Source organism: Pagrus major, chromosome 13, assembly GCF_040436345.1.
Source record: "Pagrus major chromosome 13, Pma_NU_1.0".
Lineage (NCBI taxonomy): Eukaryota > Metazoa > Chordata > Actinopteri > Spariformes > Sparidae > Pagrus > Pagrus major.
The window spans coordinates 2336297-2343984 of NC_133227.1; positions in this window are offsets into that span (position 1 = coordinate 2336297).

Below are 7688 nucleotides of genomic sequence, written 5' to 3' on the forward strand. Positions count from 1 at the left end.
TTTTTCACATATGCAGTAGCACACCCCAAGACCTGTAAACACACTTTAATGTGTAAAAATGGTGAATTTTCCCTTTAATGATTGATAACAATGGTAGGTTGGGGGACGTGAACTTTTGTGAAGCTTCTGAACGGGGAAAGAAAAAGTTTGACGACCTCTGGGTTAAAAGATAGGAATGGCAGTCTATTGATGCTCATAATAAGGGGAGGCTGTTGCTGGGAAAACAAGTGTTCTATATTATATTAGCATTTCAAACATACCACACAGATCCCCCTCTCAGTGTCTGACAGCACAAAGAATAATTTATTTGAGGAATAAAATTCCAAACGTGGCTCCTGTGGCGAACTCTCTCTCCTCTCTCGCTGAAATGTTTGTCATAGCGAGCAGCTCCCGCTCTGTTGTCCTCCACACTCAGCTCACCTTGGAAAGAGGCCATAATGTAGACACTGATGCTACGGCGTAGACTTCATTAAGCCCCGCGTGCATTTAGCTGGAACACCCTTTCACAGAGGTGGCATTTTGTGCCTGTGCGTGTGTCCGTGCCAGCCGTGAATTCACATGTGCCAGTTTCCTTCTGTGTGCAGGAGGTCATTTTAATGATTTGCGCAACAACGTTTCAGTCAAGAACAAGGCGACAATGTGTGGATTTTTGCATATGAGCAGAGGTTTGATTAAATACAGTGTGTGTTGGTGCTTGCGAGCTTTGATTTATGACATAAATTTCAAGCCAACACATTATGACAAGCCTCCCTCCATCCTCACCAACAGCCCAGGGATGTCAAAATTGCGAAAAGAACATTTAGTCACCTTTTATTTTGGTTTTTTCGTGTCATTTCATGTTACTTAAGCTCAGTCAAGTGACCTATGTCTGTTGTCACCGTCTAACGCTAAGTGACAACTGTCCTGCCCCGTTAATACACCATTAAATTGCAGTGGAAAAAATAGATTCTTGCAGTACCACACACTTTTTAGATTATCAGGACTAAAGAACGGAGCTGCTTCTGGCTTCAATACAATTGCAACCTGAAATGTGTTTGTGTTTGTGTTTTAAGCAGGCATACCTGAGTGTCTGATCCTGCTGCAAGATGTTTCCTTGAGTCCAAATGTCAGGAGCCAGTTCTCCGCTTTCTTATGTCCTCATAGGTCCTCAAGGTTTGGAGTGACTTTGTCTTCACATCTTAAATCCCTTTGGTGGTAGATTTCAAACTCAAACGAGTCTGCAGGCAGTCAGTCCTGCAAAGCAGTGCTGTCTTAATGAGCCCTCTGTTTTAATGCTCAGATTCTGAACTAATCTACCTTTTATTGATCAGGCATGAAGCCAAGCTGTGTCCTCATTGTTTCCCCTTCTCCTCTTGTTTTGGTCCTGCTGCTCCATGCTCACTCCATGATCACAACACAGCAGTATGCTACAGTATGCTGCCCTCCAACACACTCTGTGCTACTATGTCTTGCCTTTTTTTTTTACCTCCTCTCTCTCTCTCTCTCTCTCTCTCTCTCCCCCTCTCCCTCTCTCTTATTTCTGCCACTGCCCTCCTCCCTAGCATTCATGTATCCTGATCTACAGCTGGGTGGAGAAAGAGAGCAAGAGAGAGAGAGAGAGAGTGAGAGAGAGAGAAAGAAAGAGAGAGGGAGGAAGTGACTTGCATCAGTGGGGTAGGGACTGTGTGTAAATTACCATGCAAGTTAAAAAGCAGGAAAATGCAATGACACCAAGGAGGAGATAGAAAATAAAACTGTGAGAGAATGATTTTACCCCAACTCTAAACTGTATTTTAAACCACGAACAATGACACCATCCGGACATATTAATTTCAAATGGATATGCACCATCTGGATTCCCTTTACTGGCAGTGACTCAGTTGGTGAGATTTAAATGCAAATGGCTTTTATCTGATCTGCTCTCAAACAAAATGCTTACGACTGTACCAGTACCAAGAAAGTCACTTTTACCTATAAATGGTATAAATATATGTATGAAGCTGGTTTTGTTGTATACGGGGCTAAATAAATGTATAGGAACATGCATTAAATGTACTACAAGGAACTTTGAATTTGTTACGAAGCAGTCTCAGTTTCATACCAGTGCCTCTATATGGCCTACATTAGCAAACAAGACCATCAGCGAGAATATTGGCAGCTATTTGTAATGCCACCGGGTCGGGTCAGACTGAACGATTTACAGCACACAGACAAGCGGAGCTTATGTCTACATTTTTCAGTCAAAGTTGGCAGTAAGAAGTATTACTACTATTTGCCTTTTGTCTCAACGCTGCTCTGCTTAGGTTAAGGCACAAAAAAACACTTGGTTAGGGTTAGGAAAACATCATAGTTTGGCCTAAAATACCTGCTTCGGTCGACAAGATCACGGATAGAGATGGTCTGACTTACCGTGAAAAAAAGGCAGTTCAGTAGGACATTTCATGTTTATAAGGGCAGCACAACATGGTTAGAGTTTGGCGTCCAGGCTCCGACCTCATCACTCAATGCAGATATGTTCACATAGAAATACTGGGGAGTGCTGAGCAAAACATCTTAACAGTGGTGGCACTGACAGGCAGAGGGAGAGTTGGGAGATTTTTGCAGTTTGACAGGGTGCATTTGGTAGATGAGTGGTGAGAGTGGGGCATGCCATGTGTATAGCAGTGCAGCTCAAGTTGCCTGCCTGAACTAGCGCACAGGCGTCGTTCCATTTTTGGTCGCCAGAAAAAGCGCTGAAAATCTCAAAATGTCGGCTTTCACAAGAAAACTATTATAACCAAGCAACAAAATGTGTTAGTTGTAGGTTGACATGTAGCCTATGCCGGCACTAAAACAAAGTTTCCTTTTTTACACCATCGTAATATCACAGTTATTAATCTTACATAGCCCCTAAAAGATGACCTCACCCTTTAATCAGCTGTGTTTATTAAACAAATATATTATTAAAAATATGTCACTTCTTTCTTTCACTCACATCAAAAACAAATGCACGAGCTAGCCAGGTCACTACTGGAATCACGGCCACTTTTGTCCATAGGGGCCGCCAGAATCAACACCAATCTTTGTAGTTGCTTTAATTTAAAATTAATTAATCATAACTGTTCATCATTACCATTTTTTTGTATTGTGACAGCTGTCTTACCTTTTGGAATATGATCCGAGGCTTATTGTTATTGTTATATTACCAGCGAGGAGGATCCCGTTTCTTTTCACACAGTGTTTCCATCAAAAACAAATAGCCTGCAGCGCATGGATAATTATACTCTGTATGTAGGGGCTTGTCAGTAATCACTGTGCTCTTGTGATCAGCAGTGAAAGTACAGCCCTACCCAACTGTCCCACGGTGAGCTCTGTCACATTCAATTCTTGTTCTGTGCTTTAACAGCAAACAATAGCGGAGTCTGTTTTAGAGCTTGAAAATCACAACGAGGACTAATTAACACAAAGTCAGTGAAAGTCGTTTCAAATTGGTGATCAAAACTGCCTTACTTTTTGACTGACTTATTTTGAAATCCCCCACCAAGTCGCCGTGGGAGAGATATACATGACAGTTTGATTGAACCCTCTTGTGAACCAGCATCATAGTTTGGAGTTGTTTTAGTTTAATTAGAGTAACTTCCCTGCCTGCTTTAGTTAAAAAGGACTGGAGAAAGTCTGTTCAAAATGGAAACTGGGCTGTCGAAGAGAAATGTACAAGTTAATATAATTAGAGAAAAGATTCACTTCATAAAAGTCATCAAACCACTCAAACAATATCATATGCTGGAATCATGACTCACGTAGAATTAACCTTTGCATCTTTGTTGGTAACATTTCCTTTTTAGGAAAATCTTCACCAATTTTTAGCCAACCTTGATTTGTACTCCAGTTGTTCACTCTAATATTACTCGCTCTGCTACACTAGTCAACTCTAGTCTACTCCAGAAACCCACAAACTCCATTATCCTGTCCCAGTTCACTTTTTAGTGGGCCATATTAGGCTACATTACATCACTGGAACACACATTATAAACTGTTAAGACTCCTTTTGACTCCTCTTTCCAGTATACAAACATTCTTATTATAAACAACAATATTAATGTTTACAGCATTTTCACATCATTTCTTATCAGAGAGGAACTTCTACCCTAGCAGGTGGTTTACATAATTTGACAACAGTTCTCAGTAATTATTCAAATTTACGGTTAGAGCGTTGAAATAGCTTCATAATTTAGGATGCCTGCGTGTGCTGAGTGGAGCAGATTGCACTCATATAACATCACTGCAGCCCTGGGGAACATGAGGCTGACTTTGTGAATAAAAAATTGTTCCATAGCCTCGAGGTGATTACACATGATTGTATCAGTAAAAATGCCTACTGTGCCTTAGTAACAGTTTTACTGTCAGTGTAAGAGTTTTGTGTGTTTTGCATTTATTTATGCTAATAGTTTGTTCTTCTTAAGAGAAGTGTATAAATGTTACTTAATTTATTTCTCACTCGAAGTGTGAATCTTCTTCATCGGACCCTAGTGCATGAATGTACCGTATTGTATCATCTATTCCAGTGGTGAAAATAGGCTGACAGTGAATTCGCCAGGATAAAATGCAGTCTCAGTTCTGCACGCCACTAATACCTTCACATGTGATACAGACTCTATTGACATCACTGTAATATGGTGTCATATCACTTTTAAATGACATGTTTATGACCTGACTTTCATATCTGGAGGGGAAGTGGATGGTGGTGGAGTTGCAGGCGAGACGGATGCCAAGCCAGTGACCGCATCACGATGCTGCGTGTCAGCGTTTGCAAGAGTGAAACCACTGGATACTTTTACAGAGACCTCAGGACAATTTCCAGCTGTGTTTGTGGTGACAAAACAAGTATTTGTTGTGCCTAACCAGACCAAAAGCACAGCAGTGTGCATTCATTATGATAAGTCATCCGATGCCTGCACATTGATACATGTTCATGTACAGTGTTGAGTGTGACATTTTAAGACAGTGAAGCCATACATTTTTGGGGACTTAAGACTTTGTAGGGTTAGAGTAGAGAGGTTTCTCCAGATTAGATAAGATAAGATAATACTGTATTAGTCCCACAATGGGGATATTTGCATTATTACAGCAACAAAGGAGGGAGCAAAAATATAAATAAGCATCAATAAAAAACAATAGTAATAAGTAATACAATAAGTAAAAAAGCGAGAGAAAAACAAGAGAAAAAAAGAAAGCAGGAGGAACAAAATTAAACATATAAACACAAAACAATTGCACCAGTGCACATTGGTATAGCACAGTGCACGTTGAGATGCTGAAATTGCACAGTTGAAAGTGTGTGAGTGAGCAGCAGCAGTTCAGCAACGCACTACACAAGCATCCAGTGTGGGCAGCCTGTTAAGGTGAAGCAGCCTGTCGCTGAAGGCGCTCCCCATCGCTGTCAAAGTGTTCTCCCAGAGGTGGGAGTCGTTCTCCATCAGGGATAATATCTTAGCAAACATCCTCCTTTCTCCCACCACCTGCACTGGGTGGAAGGGGCATCCCAGGACAGAGCTGGCCTTCTTAATCAGTTTGTCAACTCTCTTCCTGTCAGCAGTCGAGATGCTGCTGCCCCAGCAGACTATTACATAGAAAATGGCTGATGCCACAACACAGTCAAAAAAGGTCCCCAGGAGTGCCTCTGCTCTCCGAAAGACCCGAGTCTCCTTTCCTGTAAAGTGCATTTGTGTTGTCTGTCCAGTCCATTTTAATGTTCAGTTGAACACTCAGGTACTTAAGGTACAAAAACATGTCATTCAACTTGTATTCAACAATGGAACTTAAGAGCTGAATGAAGGAGGAGTTTTTTTTTTTATTTGTTTAAAGCTGCATTTATAAAAAATGTCCACTGTGAGGCAGATGAACATCAGATACTCCCACAGAGCCTCTCAGTGCAGTTTTGGTTTTGGAGTTCCAGGTAGTTTTAGAAAACAAGAAATGAACAGCGATTTGATTATGTAAGAACTGTCCTGTATGTTTGTCTGTTGCATGTTCATTCTTGCATTTAATTGTAGAAGACTGTTGTCCTCCTGAAAAGTCTTGTATAATTAAAGTCAGCATTGAGGGTAAAGAAATTAAAGCACTACTCCTCCTGCACATTGTTATAAACTCCCCCTTGTGTTCTTCTCTCTCCTAACTCAGGTGCTCCTGGTCAGCTGATTGGTGGGTGCTGCCCCATTTTTGAGTGAGGAGAAGGAGCTCTCCCCACACATTGCAGGTCTTCGCTATCTTTTTTGTCGTTTTTGCTCCTTAGTTTGTGTTAATTTACTTTTTTTCGAAATTTGCACGCCTTGTTTGTTGCTTTGCGTTATTCACTAGTTTGGGGAGGGAAGTTGTTGGCTCCCATGGCCCATTGCGAGACAGGTCCAGACTTACGCCATCTTTTTTTTTCTTTTTGGCCATGCTTGCTGACTCCCACAGTTTTGGTTTATTCATTCTCGCATTGTTTGTAACTGAAATCATTTTGCTTTACAAGCTGGTCCTCCAGTATTGGATTCTCTTTGTAAATTGCTCAAAGGTCACAAGGCTTGTTTTGTTGCTGTGATGAGTATTTTATTATCTATTAATTGCCATTCACCATCCCATTTCTCCAAGTTATACTTGAACCGTGTCAGTTTTAATTGTTAATGTAAATAGTCATTTTATGTGTGTCGTTGGGATAAATTGTGGTACATTCAAGTCATTTTAAAGCTGAATGATACCAAAATGCATACAATAAGCTAATAAATGACAACAAAAGAATACAGGATGCTATTTTCCTGTGTTATAGAATATGAACTATGTGGGTCACTTGCAGGTCTTTGCCTTCATCAGTAGATGTCAGTATTACTGGAGAGATGAACTCTTGGAGGAGGCACGGGGGCGTGAGTGATGATTTCTCCAGTCTACAGGCAGATGGAGCCCGTGGCACAGACATCGACAGACTCCCTCAACATTAAGAAAGAGAACTCTTTGTTCAAATGGAGGAAAAGATTAAGTTCCCATGTGAACCGAACCAAACCTCTGTGGTATCCTTGGATCCCTGCCATCATGTGTCTGACCCTTCACCTTCAACTCACTGGAGAATTCTGAGCACAAAAGGTTTTCATTAATGACCAATGTCAGATATTTGTATTGTTTTTTGCTCCATTGATTTTTTTATTCAGTCACAGGTCAGCAGCTTGGATGATTATCAGCTCCCTTGTTACCATCTGTTTCAACTCACTCTGATTTTCATTTGGCAACTGAGCAGTTTTCACATGTGTTTCAACAGTGGTTGTCGCCCCTGCCAAAAAACAAGGATGTTTGTAGCTTGGCTGAGTTGAACTTAAGTAGTGGGAGAGGGGATTGAGTAATATTGTCAGTGTGGCTGAGTTGTTTATTAGGGGAAGGACACATGTTTCAGTTTATAGCCAGAGGTTATCGTTTAAAAAGGTTAATATTGTCTGACGGGAAAGATTATAAAAGTTTCACAATCCCTGATGGTTTGTTTCCTGGAATAATGGACTATATACTATTTGAAAATATTTACTGGAATCATACGATTCTATAATAATGTGCTGACAGTAAATGTTACCCTCTGTCATCCACCACAGTTTCATTTACAGTAGTAGTCAGATTGTTCCAAAATAGCTTGTTATCCAAACCTTTGATAAGAAGAAACTATTTTCATGTTATTTAAAGGATAAGTTCACCCAAAAATGAAAATTAAG